The sequence below is a fragment of the Marmota monax genome, unplaced genomic scaffold (genome assembly GCF_021218885.2).
Source record: "Marmota monax isolate L192 unplaced genomic scaffold, Marmota_monax_Labrador192_F-V1.1 WCK01_AAM20220418_F8-fsc00027, whole genome shotgun sequence".
Classification (NCBI taxonomy): Eukaryota; Metazoa; Chordata; class Mammalia; order Rodentia; family Sciuridae; genus Marmota; species Marmota monax.
The window spans coordinates 6,229,057-6,248,349 of NW_026694617.1; the positions used below are offsets into that span (position 1 = coordinate 6,229,057).

Sequence of the window (19,293 nt, forward strand, 5' to 3'; positions counted from 1 at the left end):
AGAGGAACTGGTCTCAGAGAAGGGACTCCCCTTAACTGGGTTATTCATTCTTAAGGTTAGGGATGTCACTGTGCTCAAAACCAGGCCTCCAAGAGGGAGGTAACAAGATAGGATCCAGGCAGCCTCCCTGGAACGTGCTAATTGATGGGATCAGGCCTGTCACTGATCTATTGTTTGTGGACCCATAATGATGCTTAAACCCTAAAATAGATGCTGCAAGGATCTGAGATGATAGTGTTTATAAGACTGGGAAGAAGGGCTTACAATTTTCATCTGAGGAGAGAAAAAGGTATTATTTTACACTCTTCCTTTTTATAAGTCTATAAAAACATAAGAGTAAATGTTATGTGTATATTACAAAAGAATAAGAAATACCTTTATTTTTAAGGTGGATTTTTCCTACAGTGGCTTCAGTTTTGATATTTTGCCTGGCAGCACAATCCAGCAGCATCATATCTGTCTTAAAACTTATACAGTGAAAATGCTTTGGTGCAGAGCAGGCCCTGCACAATGGGCTGAGCTTGGATAACAGTTATAGACACCTAAAGTTGGTTTTTAAAAATTATTACCAACCCATTTGATGATTATTTAATGTTGGGTATAGAATAATGTTACTTGTCAATGCAGTTGTACAGGCTCTGCACGGTATTTTTTCATCATCTATAAGCAAAGGTTATAGTTAAGAATGTCTATGGAGACTCATCCTGCTGGGCTAGAACGTCAAACACTGGCACCACTCTGGCTTTGCAGGGGAAAGAGGGTTAAGGCAGGAAATTTAGGACATCTATTTCTTTTGAATTTGTAATTTGACCTTTACTTTTTGATCTCAGGTGTCAGTGTTACAATTTGCATAGCTGATGATTGTTGGAGAATAGTAGCATTTGAGAGCTAGTACTCCTCAATTCTTTTGTTTCTTGATCGACTCTTTTACAGGTTAATTTTGTCATTTCATTGTAGAAGCTTCCCATCTCTGAAACTACCACATTGCCTAATCAAGTTTAAGACAAAATAATAGTGAGATGTAATGTTTTATTCATCAGGTGATAGTATTATTTCCTAATAACTTAAAAATAATTTTTAAATTTACTTACTGGTAAATTTGGAATTATTGTCATTCAGGAAATAAAAATAGATCATTAAGTGTCAGTAACCATCTCCCAGTTTCATTTCAGTCATGGAATTTTACTTAAGTAGGACTCTAGATATGGACAGAAATATCTATTCTGAATACTAAAGGAAAATTAGTCCTGTTATTTTAATATTAATTATTTTAGCTGAAAATGGAAGTTGAAACTCAGTGTGGGAGTCTTTGGGTTCTTGGACTGTCTGGCCTGTTTTACCAAGCAAAAATACAGCCTTTCTTGATCATCAAACTTGATCTTTTGATAATAGCGTCTATACTCTATATGGTATATTTGAAAATTTCTGGCTGCTTTTGGTGTCCATAGCTACCACACATTACTAAACAGAACAGAATACCATTCAGAGGACAGAATACTATCACACAGGTTTTCGACATTTTTTGCTTTTACTGAATATTAGGTTTTTTTTTTTTAAATTGCTTACTTGTCTCTAGAAACCCATACATAGGTAGATTCATTCTGTTAAGGAACATAAAAGGTTGAAAATGGCCTGCTTTCTTTAGACTTAACTTGGGTTAAAGTGCTCAGAGTTGAGACAAGTAGATTTTCTTTGTGTTTTGAGGCATAGCTTTCTAAGCTTTTGATTTCCAACTTGTGGAGGTTATTTTAAAAGCTTGAAACTATCTATATTTAGAATATGCAGAAAAACAGTCAGATTTGAAATTCTGGTTAGTTTAGAAGGGGTCTCCCAAACCACTTACGGTGTTCTTCCTAAACCATCATAAGAAATACCTGTTTAACCATCCAACCTGTGTGTAATTTATGGGAGGTTCTGGAAACGTTAATTTTTTTCTGACTTTTCCAAAAATTTTGTGATTTTTATCCTTCGTTTCTGATTGTAGCGTTTTACTCGTAGTGAATGCTTCTACTCTTCAAATTGAGGTATGGTTTATGAGCAAATGCATGGTGAGTCTAATTGTGCTTGCTGCTCAGTGCATTTGTGCCCAGGTTCACACCTGTAGATCCACTACCCAGCTCCTTTCCATTTTACCAGGAAATGTGCCTATGGCCTTTCCTCGTCTGTATTACTTCCCTTCTTTGCCAAGAGGTAGCTACCATTTTGACTTTTGATGACATAGCTTCGTGTCATAAATGGCTTTTTTAAATTTTATTTTTCCTCCTTGCTCTTTGCCTATGAGATGGAAATGTCTTCACTTTCAAATATTGGATTAATTAAATTGATTTTATGTTTCAGATTTTTGAAGTCAGAAATTTGCAGTAGCTTAGAAGTCACATTATTATGTCTGTCTCACTGAAATAATGTTGCTTGACTTAAACTACCCAAAACACAACCAAAAATTTTAAAAACTAAAAAAATAAAGCTTTTAAAGGAATATATCTTAGTTCATCAATGTTAAAGACTTATATAGATCTGGCAACAGAATTAATTAAGGGTTCTTTTATGTCTAACATCATTTTAGTTGCTGCCTTTAACAGTACCGGGTTTTATTTTTTAATTAGTTGTTGTTAGACCTTTATTTTATTTATTTTTATATGTGGTGCTGAGAATTGAATCCAGTGCCTCACACATGCCAGGCAAGTGCGCTACAGCTGAGCCACAGCCCAAGCCCCAACAGTACCAGTTTTATCTCATTGACTTAGTGGATCTTATTCTCCTGTAGTTGTATAGATTGGCTACAATCTATTTTGGCCTCATTTTGAAATGAAAGTCAACTGTAGTAATTGTAGACTAATCATTATAAAGTGGAAAGTGTAGTAACTCTGAGGTGTTCTCTAACTCTGTCACCATCTTGCTTTATTTCATTGAACATTTTCTTTATTAAAATTTTCCATGTGTAAAAATGAGAGTAATGTATCTTCTGTTTATCTGCTTTGAGGAAATGCAATTTTAGTTTCTGAGGTACGAGTAATTTAGGTATAAGAGGAGCTATTCATTAAAGTTTTATTGAGGAAAATTATTATTAAAATGCAGATGTGTGGGGCTGGGGTTGCCTAGCACATGTGAAGTGCTAGGTTTGATCTTCAGCACCAAATAAAAATAAATTAATAAAATAAAGGTATTATATCCTACTACAACTAAAAAAAAAACATTTAAAAAAGGCAGATTTGGAGCTGGGCATAGTGGCACATACCTGTAATCCCAGTGACTAGGGAGGATGAGGCAGGAAGGAACATCTCAAGTTTGAGGCTAACCTAGGCAATTTAGCAAGACCTTGTCTCAAAATAAAAACAGAAAGAGCTGGGATGTAACTCCGTGGTGGAGCACCCCTGGGTTCAATCCCCAGTACCAAATAAATAGTACAAAAAATACATTTTGGGATGCTCATTTTGTTTTAATGATAGCTTATATATTTTTTTAAATCAATCAGTTGAGTTGTTCAAATAAAAAAAAAATCTCCCTCTTAAACAAATGTTCATCTTTTATTTTTGTGGAGCAAAGAAAACTAGTTTTGTAGTGCTGCCATTGGGTTACATCCTCCCTCATAAAGCTAGTTATTCTCCACAGAATAAAAACTTTAATATTTATGATGAGCTTTTATTCAGTTCACACTTACTGGGCGCATTTCTCCTTTTCCCTTCTTTCCCATGTTTAACTGTGTCATTTCTCAAGGGTACCATTGAAAGATTCTATTTAAGATGTGCTGTGCTGGGAATTGTGCCCTGGTCTAACACATTATTGTGTCTTCCATAGCACTTGCCTTATTAGACCAGTGAGGAGGGAAATCCCTTCCCTATGGAGAAACAGGGCGTCCTTGGAGCAAACTGCATCATTAATCCCTCTTCACAAGATTTTGTTATGGTTGTAATAGACTAAAGAGAACATCTAGAACATCTAGAGAAAGGGGACGAATCATCCAAGCAAAAACAAAGTGGTAGTTAGTGAAAGACCCACCCGGGGAGATTAGCATACATGGGAAAATGATGGACATGTAAGGAGATCAGTTCTCTTTAGGTTTGATGTGGCTGGTTCATGTGTCTTCCTTGCCATCTTTTGGATCCCTACATAACTTGGGATAGGTAGCCAGAATCTGGGAAGGATTGGAGGGACATGCCCCATGTGATTTGTCTGTGATGGCCACTAGAGATTTCACTCTTGCATTTTATTTTCATTACTGGTAAGTGCTTCAAGTTGGAATTGACAGCTTGTCGGTTTTAATACTGAGTATGATATTGTGTTGCCAAGAACAAGGTAGAGTCTCAAATTTTGAGCCATTGTGTGAGAGATAGTCAAATGAACATACTTTAGCAATATTAGGTCCCTAGGATACTATAATTAAACAGGCATCTCTTGAAGAGTTATACTGTTTTATGTACATTTCAGGACCTTTCTTGACAATTTGTCACAAGTGAGATTAGACTTGGATTTATTGTTTTGGTGTAATGGCTATGAATTGATGTGAATAGTGATGATGGTTATTCAAAAACGGCTAGTCAGGCCAGGTGGTAATGGCCCACACCTGTAATCCTGGAGATTTTAGAAGCTGATGCAGGAGGAATGCAAGTTCAAGGCTGGCCTTGGCAGTTTAGTGAGACCCTGCTTCAAAATAAAAAATTAAAAGGGCTGCTGATATAGCTCAGTGGCAAAGAGCCCTTGTTGGATCCCCAATGTACAAAAAATATACAAAACAAAATACAAAAAACAAAAAACAACTGGTTAAAAACAAAAAGAAAAAATGACTATTTACAATTGGACCATTTTTCAATATAAATACCTGATTTTTATTAAATCATGTCAGAATCTGCTGTTTCTGATGTTAATGTTTTTGGCATTTTACTACTATATTTTGTTTTCCTTTTTATCTAATTTGTCATATGAAACTAGATAATTTAGAGATACCAGCTATTTTCCTTTCTAACGACTTTAATGTTGTGTGAGTATTTTTAGCTATATTGGATTTCTAGATGTTTTAAATCGATTTAAAGCAAAAAATAGAAGAGTGTGTACACCCAAACTGCTGTCTAACTCTTCACTTAGAGGATTGTATGTAAAAGGAAAATATTATTATTGTATGACTTTGGGTAAATAAAGTACCACAGACTGCTGTAAGTCACAAATATGAAAAAATAACTATGAATTACAGGGATTTTTTGTAGGGACATGGTCATACAGGAAACTGTGGGAGTTAAAGCCAATATAGTATTTTTCACTTGTCTTACTCTTTCATATTTTGTGTCAATTTAAGTTCTGATGTGAAATTTCCTTTTTGACTCTTTTGTCTGTTAATAGTTGACATTTTTAGACTCTAGAGAATATTTAAAACCAAGACAGGAATAATTTTTTTCTTCTGGATATTTATATACTTATTTCAGTTGTACAAAAAGTATAATAAAAATATCCAGTGGTTTCTTAGTTTCACTTCAGTGCTTACCTCCTTATTTGTTAGTCTGTAGTTGGTTCAGCAAAAATTATATATGTGTTTTCAGTAGTTTGTTGTTTTCATTGTCACAGTGGACCAGATTCATATCCTGAATAAATTGTGAGAGTCTATCAGGGAAAATTACCATATATAGAAGTGTTCCCTATAGAATCCCCATGGAGTTTCACAGGATGTGAATAGCACTCATTGTTGTTATGGATTCTGAGCTAGAAAAGTCACTGATTATGTATACTTTTAAAGCATTAATAATGGTAAAAGCACTAAATTATGTTCAAATATTAAACTTTTAATACAAGACTATATGGGACCCTAGAGTACAAACCATACAATCATTTTTTATTTGTTGCTTTTTAAGAGTATTGATTGATTTCTCTTCATTTTCCCTAATGAATATAAAGCATTAATTAACATACTTGGTTAGTATGTTTTTAATTAGAATATATGCAAACTTTTTTTAGTTAAAAATCATATTTACTGTGTGAAATTTGTAAGATTTTTACTCTTTTAATTTGATTTAGTAATGCATTCAGGTATATTTGAATTGTAAAACACAGATCAAATTTAATGCATGTTGTAGAAATGTCAGAAGGAGTGACTTAGTACAGAGACTCTGGCCCTCAGTTGCTTGGATTCAAATTGTGACTCTAGCACACATTACCAGGATTTGGCCACCTGACCATCTAAGCTCAAAGTCTGGCTTATTGAATGGACTTTTGGCATTAGGGGAATTGGCCTTGTGGAACCAGGACATCTGCAGTAGGGACGAGCTTATCAAGGGAGAGTCCCATCTAATAGTGGGAAAGATTGGCTAAACAAGGGGAGACTGGAAGTTCCATCATGGAGATCTTTGAAGGGGGACACTGCAAAGAACTGAATGAAATGGATCAGGATTGGAAAATGCCCAGAATATTTCTCACTTTTGGTTGCTCCTGTGATAGGCATCACGAATTGGTTGTAGCACTCTTGCAGAAATGGCTTAAGTCACTAAAAGTTAGAATGTTCTCCACTTAAAATACTTGACAGTACAAATATTTTCATGTCAGTTTAAGAGCTGCATACATGAGTATTTAAATAAACTTACAAAAACTTAATTAAGGAACAAATTAGGAATCTTATGTACTCCAGAAATGTCCCTTTAGATGTAACATAATTTGTTTCACATTATGGTTCTCAGTAGTGCCAATGGGTTAATGATTCAGAGCTGCCACCTGTCTGGAAATTTACACCAGTTTAAGATGTAACTCTAGAACTTAGCAGAGTAATTGCCCTTATCAAGAACTCATTCTTTAAAATTTGAATCTGCTATGGATTAAGGTAATATCATTGAAAATATGATGTGCTTGTAGGGGGTTATACTGAATTTAATAAAATTTTCTAGGCTAAGGAATTTATCACACATTACTAGTATGTCAAAAACATATCAGTGAAAAACTCTTATCATTCTTTAGAACAGGAGCAGGTGACACAAACAGAATAATAGAATATGAGCTTTTATTACTAAGCTCAAATTTGCTGCTATATATTATATTTGCCATACATTGATAATTTGACCATGTCTGATCTAAGTTCACTTATTGTTTTTAAAGGTTAAATAATGGTAATGAGTTTCTTTAATCATCAATTTATATATAACCACAAAAACTGAGAATTGTTTGTTTGCAATCTTGAAGTAATTCCAGGAATTATAAAACTTATTTTCTCTTTCTTCATGAGAGTTTTAGAACAAGATTCATGTTTTTTTTTGGCATATTTTGGGTAATAGCAGGCATGATGGAAATGCATATAAATTTGGAAGTTACAGTGACTCCATTGGAGTATGTACTACTTCCTCACCTCTGGTTACCTCTAGGGAGAGTTTTTGGTGGGGTCTGGCTTGGAGGTACATATGGATGGTCGAAGCCAGGCCTTGCCTCTGAAATCTGGAATTTCTTGATGGAAACTTTTCTAAATTTGTTTTAGTATATTGGTAATTCAGTTATCTTTTACTGTAAAACAAACTGCCCCTAAACTTAGTGGGCTTAAAACAAGTATGTATTATCTTTCTTTGGGTTGTCTAGGCATTGCAAATAGTTCTCATAAAGTGTCTTTTATGCAGTTTAGTCAGATTTCTATTGGTACAGGAGTCATCTTAAAGGCTTATCTGAACTGAAGGTCCTGGGCAGCTCTGGCTCCTGGCTGTCAGTTGGGACTGGCTGTTTGTTGTCTTGGTGCTCAATGGACTCGTAGGCAAGACATGCCTATCCTCGGCTTCTTCATCCTTCACCCTTTAGAAAGCATGGTGCTAGGTTCTTGGGGGAAATATCCCATGACTGGAGTAATCCAAGAGTCCTAGATAGAAACTGCACAGTTCCTTATGATCTAGTCTTAGAAGTCTCAGAAGTCCCTTATACCATATTATATTATAGGCTATCTAAATCACTGAGATGAGCCAGATTCAAAGGAAGGGAATTAGATCCCTTCTTGTGGTGAGGGAGTGGCAAGGTCATATTACAGAAGAGCATGTAATATGGAAAATATCATAGTGACCATCTTTGGAAAATATAGTAGTTTCCAAAGTTTGCTCCATGAAGTTGGTTCTTCAGAGATGCTACTGAGATTCTCTAAATCAGAGATCTGCAAACTTTTACTATAAAGGGCCAGAACATATTTAGATTTGTGTACTGTTTTCTTTGCAGTTACTCAACTCTGCTATTGTAGTACGAAAGTAGGCAAAGATAAATGAGTGTGGTTGTGTTCCAATAAAACACAACTATGGACACTAAATTTTGAATTTCATATAATTTTTACATATCAAAATGTTATTTTTCTTTTTTTATTTGTTCTAATCATTTTAAATGTAAAAAACAAAACACCAGCAATCTTAGCATCAGGGCCACATAAAAACCAAATGATGAGCAGACTGGCCCATGGATCTTAGTTTGCTGATCATTGTTCTCTCTTGGTGTTTGATTTAAATTTTATTTTTAATTGCTAAAAATCTGAAAGACAAAGACACACATTGACATATTATAAATAACTGTTTTTGATATATTGGAAGTGCTGATACATGAGCTTTTATTTTTCAGTGATTAACTTTAGTATTAAAAATTATAAATTTGAACTTACAAATGTATGTATATTTTATATATTATTGGACTTATGTATAATATAATATTTTGTTAGAAAAGGTTCTGCTAAAAGTGAGTGAAAGAAAAAAATAAAACCTGAGGGTATTTGAGTCTTCAATTCTCATCTGTTCTCACAATAATGTTAGCTGACAAAATTAAGATAGCTTCTGAATATCTATTTGATTCAATTCCTCAGATATTTATTGAATGGGAATAAAGTATTATGAAACCTTGAGATAAGAGAATTAAAAGTCTTCCAAGAAATCTAAGTTTATCTGGGCCACAAGGTGAGGCAGTGAGGGGAGAGAACACGGTAGTGATACTACAACTCTATGTTTCCCACCAGGTAAGGCAGGTAAGAGACTTTTTTTTTTTTTTTTGGATACCAATACACATGAATCAAGGAAAACAATTTGGTTTGTAAAATATGAGACTATGATAAGATAAACCGTTTTTTTGAAATAGCTTTATTGATGAACAATTTATATATGATAAAAAGTATCCACTTTCATTTGTAAAGTTTGATGAATTTCTTGACAAATGTATTTACTCAAATGGCCACCATATCATTACAATCAAGGTAAAATATTTTTCTGTCACCCTAAGACGTTCTCTTGTGCCCTTCTATAGTCTATCTCTATCTTCTCTATCTAGAAGTTCAGATAAATGGGCTATACAATATGTAATACTTTTGTTAGACTTGTTTTATTTAGCATAATGTTTTCAGCTATTTGTTGTGGTTGTTGATAGTTCAATTCTTTTTATTGCTGGATTGCACAAATAATGTACTGGGTTCATCCATCTATTTGTTGATGCTGTTAATTCCTGTTTTGAGTTCTTACAAATAAAACTGTCTGACTCATGTCTAATTCTTTATGTGAACATATGTTTTCATTTCTCATTCTCAACAATTGCATACCCAAAATGCAATTGTTAAGAAACTGTCAAACCATATTCCAAAGTAATTATAACTATTTTACATTCCCACCAGCAATGATAGGAGTTAAGTTGTTTTACTTGCCAATATTTGCCATCATCTCTCTTTCCAATCTTTGCAGTTTAGTAGGTGTGTAGTGGCATATTGTGATTTTATTGTTTTTCTTATTCTTAAAGACGTTCAGCATTTTTTCATGTAATTATTGGTCATTTGTGCATCTTCTTTGATGAAGCACCTATTTAAATAATTTACCTCTTTTAAAAATTAGATTATCTTCTTATTGTTGAGTTCTTCATATATTTTTATATAAGCCACTCATCAGATATATGTATTGATCATATTTTCTTATAGTCTATAGCTTTCCTTTTTATTTTCTTTAATGATGTTTTTATTTTGAAGAAGTTCAGGTTATCAGCTTCTGTACTATGTAAAAAATTTTGCCTACTTTAAGATTGTGAAGATTTTTTTCATTTCTTCCAAATGTTCTACGTTTTGCTTTTTTGTATACTGTGAATCATCTTGAGTAAATTTATGTGTACAATATGAAGTAAGGATGGATGTTCATATTTTTTTCCCACCAGAGGAATATTTGCTTGTTTTAGCACCGTTTTTTGAGAAGACTGTCCTTTCCTTATTGAATTGGCAACTTTATAAGAAAATTAATTGATCCTGTATTTTTTATCTTTCCATTTTATTCCAGAGATCAATGTGTTTAGGCTGACACCATAATCTTAATTGCTATAGTTGTATGATCACTTTTGAAATCAAATTGTGTAAGCCTTACAAATCTGTTCTCTTTGAATATACTTTTGGCCATACTTGATGCTTTCATAGCCTTATAAACTTTCTAATTTTCTTGATTATAAAGAAAGTCCTGCTGGGATTTTGATTAAAAGTGTATTTAACGTACATGGCAATGTATTTGGGGGAGAGTTGACATTTTAACAATATCCGAGTCTTCCAATTCACGAACATGGTATGTTTGTTCTTTCATTTAGGTTTTAGTTTCTTTTAGCAATGGTAAAAGCAGTTATGAAATTACAGAATAGCTAATTTGTTTTAGATTGATAAAAGAATATTTAATCAGAGTAGAATATCATGTAAATGTTGCTTGTAAGACCCTGAAACATTTGTTCTTTCAACAGGATGGATTCTTTCTTTCTTCCTCTTTTTTTTAAAGTTTTTATTATTTTTTAAAATTTATATCTGACAGCAGAATGCATTACAATTCTTATTACATTTATAGAGCATAATTTTTCATATCTGGTTGTATACATAGTATATTCACACCAATTCATGTCTTCATACATGTACTTTGGATAGTAATGATCATCACATTCCACCATCTTTAATTGCCCCATGCCCCCTCCCTTCCCCCCTCTGCCCTATCTAGAGTTTGTCCCATCTGCCCTATCTAGAGTCTTCCTCTTTTTTGTTATATCTTAGGATAACTACTTTAATTTGTTTATGTATACTTCCCTCCAGTTCTTGCCTAAATATTCACATTTCTTTAATCAGAGAAATCTGAATTTGGTAGGTTTCACATTCAGAATTAGGATTTCTCCTCTTCTTAAACTGTTGGGTTATCAACTCTATTTTTTTGGGTGGTGCTGGCTATTGAACCCAGGGCCTTGTGCATTCAAGGCAAACACTCTACCAACTGAGCTATACCTGCAGCCCTTGGATTACCAATTCTTTTAAGAATCTGACAAATCTATGGATCCTCATGATTTCAAGATATTTGAAGCCCAATCTCTTTCTTAAAATGGATTTGAGATGACATTTGTCACCTTTAAAAATTAGATAGAACTTGAATTCATCTTTTAAAGAATCTTTTCTAATTATTTGACATTACTTGTAATAATTTTCTAAGTTCTCAAACTTCATGAAGCCCCATTTACTAGATTTAATGATCTAATGTTGCATTTTATGTATATGTACTATAAATATAAATATTTAAACATATTTTTCAGTGCTTAAAAAGATACTAATATCAAAGCCATCCACTCTTGTTTTAGATGCTTGAAAATGGTAATCCTATAATAAATAACCCTGATTACCTAATGTAGTGTTTTGAAAGCTACAGGGATAAATATACTTAATGGGTTATGAGTTCATTTGTGCTTTCTCACCCTTTTCTGATTTAGTCCCAGGCCTACTTTGCAAGTTATTTTTAGTATAAATATATAGCACAGTGTTTAAGTAGCTGGGTTTTGAGTCAGGCAGATGAGGGGGCCTAATTTTATTATGTTGTCTTGAGCGTCTTATCTCTTAGTTTCAGTTTATGCTTTTGTAAAATGGGGGTAATTGTTAACCTCATGGGAGCACTGTAATGATTAAGTGAAAAAGGCACAGTGTTAAGCCCTTAATGTCCCATGATAAGAAACTGGAAATTTAATGATTTTTAAAGTTTTCCATAGCAGAAACACCTTACATAGTAGTATCATCAGCATAATGTGTGAATTTGATATAAACCAGAATATAAGTTAGTATAGGAACAGTAGCATCAAAGACATACAAATAGGAAAGGAAAAAATTGGTTTAAATGCAAAATATTAAGTTTGGTTCCTGCCATCTGGCATCTTCCATTCTAAGGGGACATGGTAAATGAAATTACAATTCATGCAAATATACTCTATATCAATATTGATTTGAATAATCAATATTGCACATATATATTTATATATTATCAGTTCTCTTGTTTCTTCAGGTATTATCATTCTGAGTTTCTGTGATAGTCACCTTAGCTTTTCTCTGTAGTTATCCTGCCTTCATACCCAGGTCTATTCCATAAGGTGAGCCAGCTGGCTTTCTTTCTTTCTTGATATATAACTGACATACAGTAAAATACAAAGATATTCAATCATTTGAGTTTTGATACAGAATTTTGAGAGCACAACTCAAAGCAAGATATAGAACATTTCTGTCAGTTCAGAAAGTTCCCTTGTACCCTTTCCAAACAGTTTCCCTCCCCACCAGGCAGCCATTAATTTTAAACTAGTTTAAAGTTAGTTTTGTCATGGCCTTAATATATATGGCATTGTGTAATTCCATATATATTCTTTTGTGTCAGTTAGCTTGCAGATCATGTTCCTCAATGCCCAACACCTGTTTAGAACACTCTGAGGCTTCATGGCCTTTTGAACTAAATATAAACTCTTCATCTGGGTGTTCAAGGCCAGCCACCATATGGTCCCAGCTTTCCCATCCCGCCTTAACTCCCACTACTACTCTGTATGTATACTGCAGCCAAACAGAATGGTCTGCTTTTTCCTGAGTGCCTTTTCTCATGCCAGGACTTCTATTTAGGTCTGCCCTGTTTTCAGCTATTCATATCTTAACCATTCTTTTACTCTTTGCTGGTCATCTCAGTACTAGTTATTAACAAACTTTCCTGGTTTTCCCAATGCAGTTCTCAGCCTTTTTTTTTTTTTTAACTTCATTCTATAATTGCCATCATAAACACCTCTTTTTTTTTTTTAAAGAGAGAGTGATAGAGAGAGAGAGAGAGAGAGAGAGAGAGAGAGAGAGAGAGAGAATTTTAATATTTAGTTTTTAGTTTTCAGCGGACACAACATCTCTGTTTGTATGTGGTGCTGAGGATCGAACCCGGGCCACCCGCATGTCAGGCGAGCATGCTACCGCTTGAGCCACATCCCCAGCCCCATAAACACCTCTTTTAAACAGAACAATTACTCTCAAAATTTTTTTCCAACGTCATTCCCCCTCTAACACCTTTCCTCCCATTCACTGCCTCTTACCAAAACAAACAAAATAAAAGAAAACCCCCTCTGCATTTAAAAAATATCCTGTTGTGCTTTATAATGGAGGGAACATGGGTTCTGGGTTATAAGATCTAGAGTCAGATAAGGCCAGAGTCAGATTTTCTGATCTGGAATCCTTATTCTTCTAGCTATACAATCATGGGTAGATTAATTAACTAGTACTTTTTTTTTTTTTTCCTTTCTCAGGTGAAAATACAAATAGTACTATGTATGGCTCTATTTTGAGTTTTAAATGCCTTAAAATGTTACTTACCTAGAAAAGGGTCAATGAATTCTTAATCATTCTTAATCTTATAATTATTATATTTGTCATTTATGTTACTGCCTTTCATTGCACTGTGTTTTTTCTAGGACTTGAGTTTACTTAGGTTAGTAACCTCCAGAATTAATATTTAATTAAGTTGTCTATTGATTCATTTGCTATATGAAAGTCTATGATGTGTTCAGGGGAGGGTATCCGTGGGTCTAGATTTTATCCTTTACACCATTTAACAACTAAATTTCAACTCTCAGAGTGTCTTAATTAAACACAATGTGAGTATTCTCTTTATTCTGAAAAATGTCTGAAAATGTGAGTAGAATTCATACCTTTATAATGATATCATCTTAACTTATTTCAAACTTGATATTTAAAGAGAATCCTTCTCAATATAAATAGCTGCTTCCTTGTTTATATGTTCATATTTTTGTTAGATTATCTTAAAACATGAATATTATTTTAAAAAGATTTATGGTACTTTGATATAGATATTGTAGCTTGCTTTGCATTGTTTAGCCTCAATTTAGATGGATTAAGTGGCATTTTTTTTCCAGAAGAACTTGATAAACTTTTCTTGATTTTTAATTGGGATGAACAGAGTTATCTTCATGTAAGGAGGGATATACCTCTGAGTTTACTTTTTGTTTGTTTCTTTTAGGCTTTACACTAGTGGCAGACTGAGCTGGTGCTTTCCCCCCATTTCTTGTTTTTATATGAAATCCCTAGATCCCTGAGTCCTTGGGTCTTCATCTGATGGGAAATCATCAGCCTCACACCTGACTATAGTTTGTTTGTTTTTCAGTGTTACATTGTCTTTTTCCAGCCTCTCTTATTGAGGAAGTTGGAGTCTGCGTAATACCAGCTGTGTGTAGTGTCAGAATGGGACAATAATTCAGGGATGCAGAGTATGTCTCGCCTTTGTTTCCTGAAATTGTACATTGATTCCTTTTGCCACTAGACTATTTCAAATGAATGAAAGCAACATCTTCTATTTTTAGTGTTTTTTTTTTTTTGAGGGACATACTTCTTTAAAAAGCAAATAATTCATCTACAAATTCAAATTTTATTTGTTTCATCTAATTTGCTTAAAGTAAAGAACACACATAATAGAAATTTTAACTGAGTCAATTTGTTTCATAGTTATTAGACCTTTCTCTTTATAGAAAGTTGATTCTTAGGCTTTTTCATTTTTAATAAGGGAAATATCTACATTCTATCCATTGTAGCCAGCAGGAATTACTTTTTTTCATGAATATTTTAAAGATTTTCTATGACTTTTAAAAAATTTGTTGTTTTTGGTTGTACTTGACAGTAGCATGTATTTTAACATATAATTCATACATGGAGTATATCTTCCCATTTTTGTGGTTGTACATGATGTGGAGTTACATTGCTTTTATGTTCATATATGTACATAGAAAAGTTATGTCTGATTCATTCTACTGTCTTTCCCTCTTTGACATTTTTAAGTAGATAAAACTGAGTTATGGGTTGGAGATGTAATTCAGTGGAAAGGCACTTGTCTAACATGTATGAGATCCTGGGTCCAATCCTTAGTACCACAAAAACAATTTCTTTTCTTTTCTTTCTTTCTTTCTTTCTTTCTTTCTTTTATTTATTTTTGACATTGAATGTACTCTAATTTTTAGCTTCAAAAATTAGGGTTAATCTTGTTTGTCTGTTTTTGTTTGTTTGAAAAGAGGAAATTCTTTGTAGAATAGCCAATCTCCAAAGATTTCAGTAGTTCAGAATCTATTATGAATCAATAAATATTTGTTACTAATTAAAATGAAAAATCAGATGATTGGGAATTCTTGAGAAGCAAACACAGAGTATACAGCTATTTTATAACCCATTGTAGAAGTTTCTTATGATATTAGCATTCTAAACCTGAGATACCAGAGTATATTTTTAGAGGTCCCCGGCTGACAAGTAAAATAGTACTTGTTGTTTAATAGATCTCCCTGGGAATTGTTTATTACTGTTTTCGAGGTTCATTTCAAGTGTTGAGACTTGACTTTCCTGTGTTTTATTAGAACCTCCCACTTCTGAAACACTAAAATTTCTCTTTTGCCTTTCATGCCGTTAAAACCACTTCCCTATCAGTGAGCTACTCTGCAGGCAGTCAAGTTGCTGATACAAATGATTGGAAATGAGTCTAAATGATGCAGAGTATTTTATCAATTGTATTGTGTGAGGCCCCAAAGAGAATCATGTCTGGAGTAAAGGATAACATGGCATTTATCATTTATCAGTGGATTGGTTAATCTGGACAGGATATTAGTGGGTATTTTGCTCTCAGCTGACTGGACTTCTGCTTGCTGTTAAGAATTGATAGTAGGAATAAGGCTGAATACCAATTGTGCTATGCTTTGTACTGTTTGTTTTCTGTCCAGACACTGTTTTCCATAAGTGAGCATAATCATGTAAGCTGCCCTCTTTCAGAGAAGAGGACAGTGGCCTATCATTGGAGGAACCATGTATAATATTTATATACCTTTGGTTTGGCTGCCTGTTTTGGGTTTAAATGTTTCACATTTGGAGGGCAAATGCTTGAATCTTTCAATCCAAACTCAGTTTCATATCCTTTCCTAGGGGTATGAGTAGGCATGATAATAATGTCAGTTTTTCTTTCTAATAGTTCAGACTAAAGACCTGTTTCATATTCTTTTTTGGGGGGTGGCTACTGGAGATTGAACTCAGGGGCACTTGACCACTGAGCCACATCCCCAGCCCTATTTTGTATTTTATTTAGAGACAGGGTCTCACTGAGTTGTTTAGTACCTTGCCATTGCTGAGGCTGGCTTCGAACACATGATCATCTGTCTCAGCCTCTCAAGCTACTGGGATTACAGGCATGCCCCACCACTCTCAGCTGTTTTATACTCTTAACAAAATTTAACATGTCACTTCATAGTAAGTTTCCTTCTTTTAACCCAATTTAAAAGCCATTGTTGGGCCCACCATTCTTGCTCTAGGAATGTTGGAAATAACAGGGGAATGAGCACCTCTGCCCTGAACAGCTGCCATGGAGGTTGCATGGGCAGCTGGAGCAATTGCTTGAATCATGTTTTGTGAGGCAGATTTCCCTCAAATGTTAGTATTTTATGCTGGTGATTAGGAGAATCTGGTATTGGGGAGTAGGTCCTGTGACCTTGTATTTTATATGAAAATATGAAGCATTGTATTTTTAAGTTATGCCTTTAATGCAGTCTGACTACAAAAGCTTTCTGAGGACAGCCATTTTCAAGGTACAGAGGAAAGACTTTGTGATGCCATTTAAACTAAGAAGGTACTCAAATGTAATAGATCAAAGGAGGAACAAAACAGGAGCAATGGCAAAAGACTGGCACAAGGTTCACCCTAGCCTCTAAAATCACCTACAAAGAGTAGGCAGTTTGTGTTAGTGTAAAGATAATTGCATGCTGAGATTTTGTTTTTCAAATTCTCCTACTGTGGATGGTAGAAATATATGATTTTATTCTATTTTCATAAAGCTATTAAAATAACTGTTACCCATTATATATTATATATTCAGCATGCTGTGTTTTACTTTCCTGTTGTTTTTAAGGATCCCCAAATGCTTTTACTGATAGACAATGCTTCTGAATGTGTGAGGGAGGGATCAAATGGGACTTAGCAATAAGGCAAATTGCATCATCTTGAATTTCATAAAATTATTTCTAGATAAAATTGAATCCAATATCTGACATGGTTTAGCTCATCTCTTCCCAACATTTAAGTTACCTACTCAATGGCAAATGGATGTCATGGAAAACAATTTACTGTGGAATGCTTTCTGAGGACATTAGTGTCAGTTTATCTAGGATCAAGGGCTACGTTAGAACATCATTGTGCTCAGTGTGGAGATGTTGAGGTAGGTTGCATGATTAAACAGAAAGACTGGGGGACAGGGGAAAGGGCTAGACTTTCTATTATTATATTGTTAAATGAAATATACCCAATGATCGATCTCTCTCTCTCTCTCTCTCTCTCTCTTCTCTCTCTCTCTCTCATCTAATATAACTTTCAAAAATAATTTTTGGTAATTCACGCTATTGAATTCATCATTGTTTCTGATGATCTTTTCAAAGCTTCCTTGGAAGACCTGTTCATTTCCTGTTCCTAAATTGATCTATGTAGACCAGATTCCAGATTTAATTTTTTTTCTCTCTCTCATATATATTTACTCTTATTGCACACTGGTTGACACCTTATAACATTTTGTTTTCTCAAGGATAGGGTAAGAGCTATTCTTTAGAACACCAAACCATGTTAATCATTTTAGTGTATGTCCAAAGTAATTATGTCCTTGACACATGAGAATTAATTTTCATTATAGAAATCTCAAACAATACAAATAACAAAAAAGGAAGTGAGAAAAAAAAAGAAGACTGAATTTTGGAGCAACACAGACTTGGGATTGAATCTTGGTTCTACCCTTTACTGGATTAGTGATCTTTGGCAACTATATAATCTTTTAATTAAGGACAATACCCAGCCTATAAAGTTGATTTATGGGTGAATGAATGTGAGTTAGTCAGATTTTGCATCACTGTGACCAAACTACCTGAAAAGAGCAGCTAAGAGGATGAAAAGTTTATTTGAGGCTCATGCTATCAATTAGTAAGTAATTGTATTTACTCGAAGCATGTAAATCCCCTCTTTGGGTAGCACTTTGTACTGAGAAAATTGGTTTACAATAAGTCTGTGGGGAATGACCTTGGGTAAACTTTATTTATTTTAAATATTGGGGTCTTAATTTAGTGACAGTTTATTTCTTTACCAGTGGGTTTATGTGTACCTGTTTGTGACTATGAAGTGCTCATTGATGCCAGTTCCTCTAGGGAAAAACTATCATTTGCAGAATAGGTTGCTGATATATTTAGACTTTCATATTTACATTTAAAATAGCCTATGCAAAAGTGTCATTCCCCAAAGGGCTTATAGTTAACTTGAATTAATCTAATGTCTTGAAAAATATTCTTCTCTAATTTTATTTTATAGGATTTGTTCCATGGAAACACTCACACACATACACATCCCACCACCAAACCTTATCCGATTCCCCCCACCCCTTCTTTCTGTTCCCTTCACTCTATCCATCCTTTTTCTCTGGATTGATTCAAAGTTACCATTTGTAGAAGATGCTTTCTGGAATGTTTAGTATTTCTCTGAGAAACAGCTCTCTGTGCTGTATCTGTCTTATGATGTGAAGGCTGCAAACATGTAGAAGAAAGGCTGAGCAATGTCTCTGCAAGAGTATTACTGATTTCCACTTAAGGAGTTTACAAATGTGTCATCCTGCAATGCAGGATTGACTCTTTATTGCATATTCATCTTTTACACTGAGGATGAATATAATTTTAGTAGCACACTGATTGATTTTTTTTTTTTTTTACTGAGAATTCTGTCTTTACTAGGGTGTTCTGCTTTTATCTTCCAGTGAAGCCTAGAAATATTTATGTACCAAGGAATCATGCTATAGACATAAGTTAGCCAGAGTTATTACAGTAGCATGGATATTTTAAAATAATTAATATTAGCAAAGAATGAAGACTTGTAAAGCAGCTGTAAAGACAGTCGTATGAATACTTTTAAAGAATTATTAACAGAGGACAAAGATCCACAAAGTGGTTGCTACTGGGAACAGTTATTTGATTGGAATGTTTCCTCTTTTCCATGTGTTTTCCTGTATGTTGTTTCTCATTGTATTATTACTT

General features: G+C 34.0%; 1 protein-coding gene across 12 annotated transcripts in view; it reads left to right on the top strand.

The window, feature by feature from the left end:
- The window catches only part of St7 (suppression of tumorigenicity 7), a 269,462-nt gene that overhangs the window by 55,020 nt on the left and 195,149 nt on the right, over nt 1-19,293 (top strand). The gene's annotated exons all lie outside the window — the stretch shown is intronic.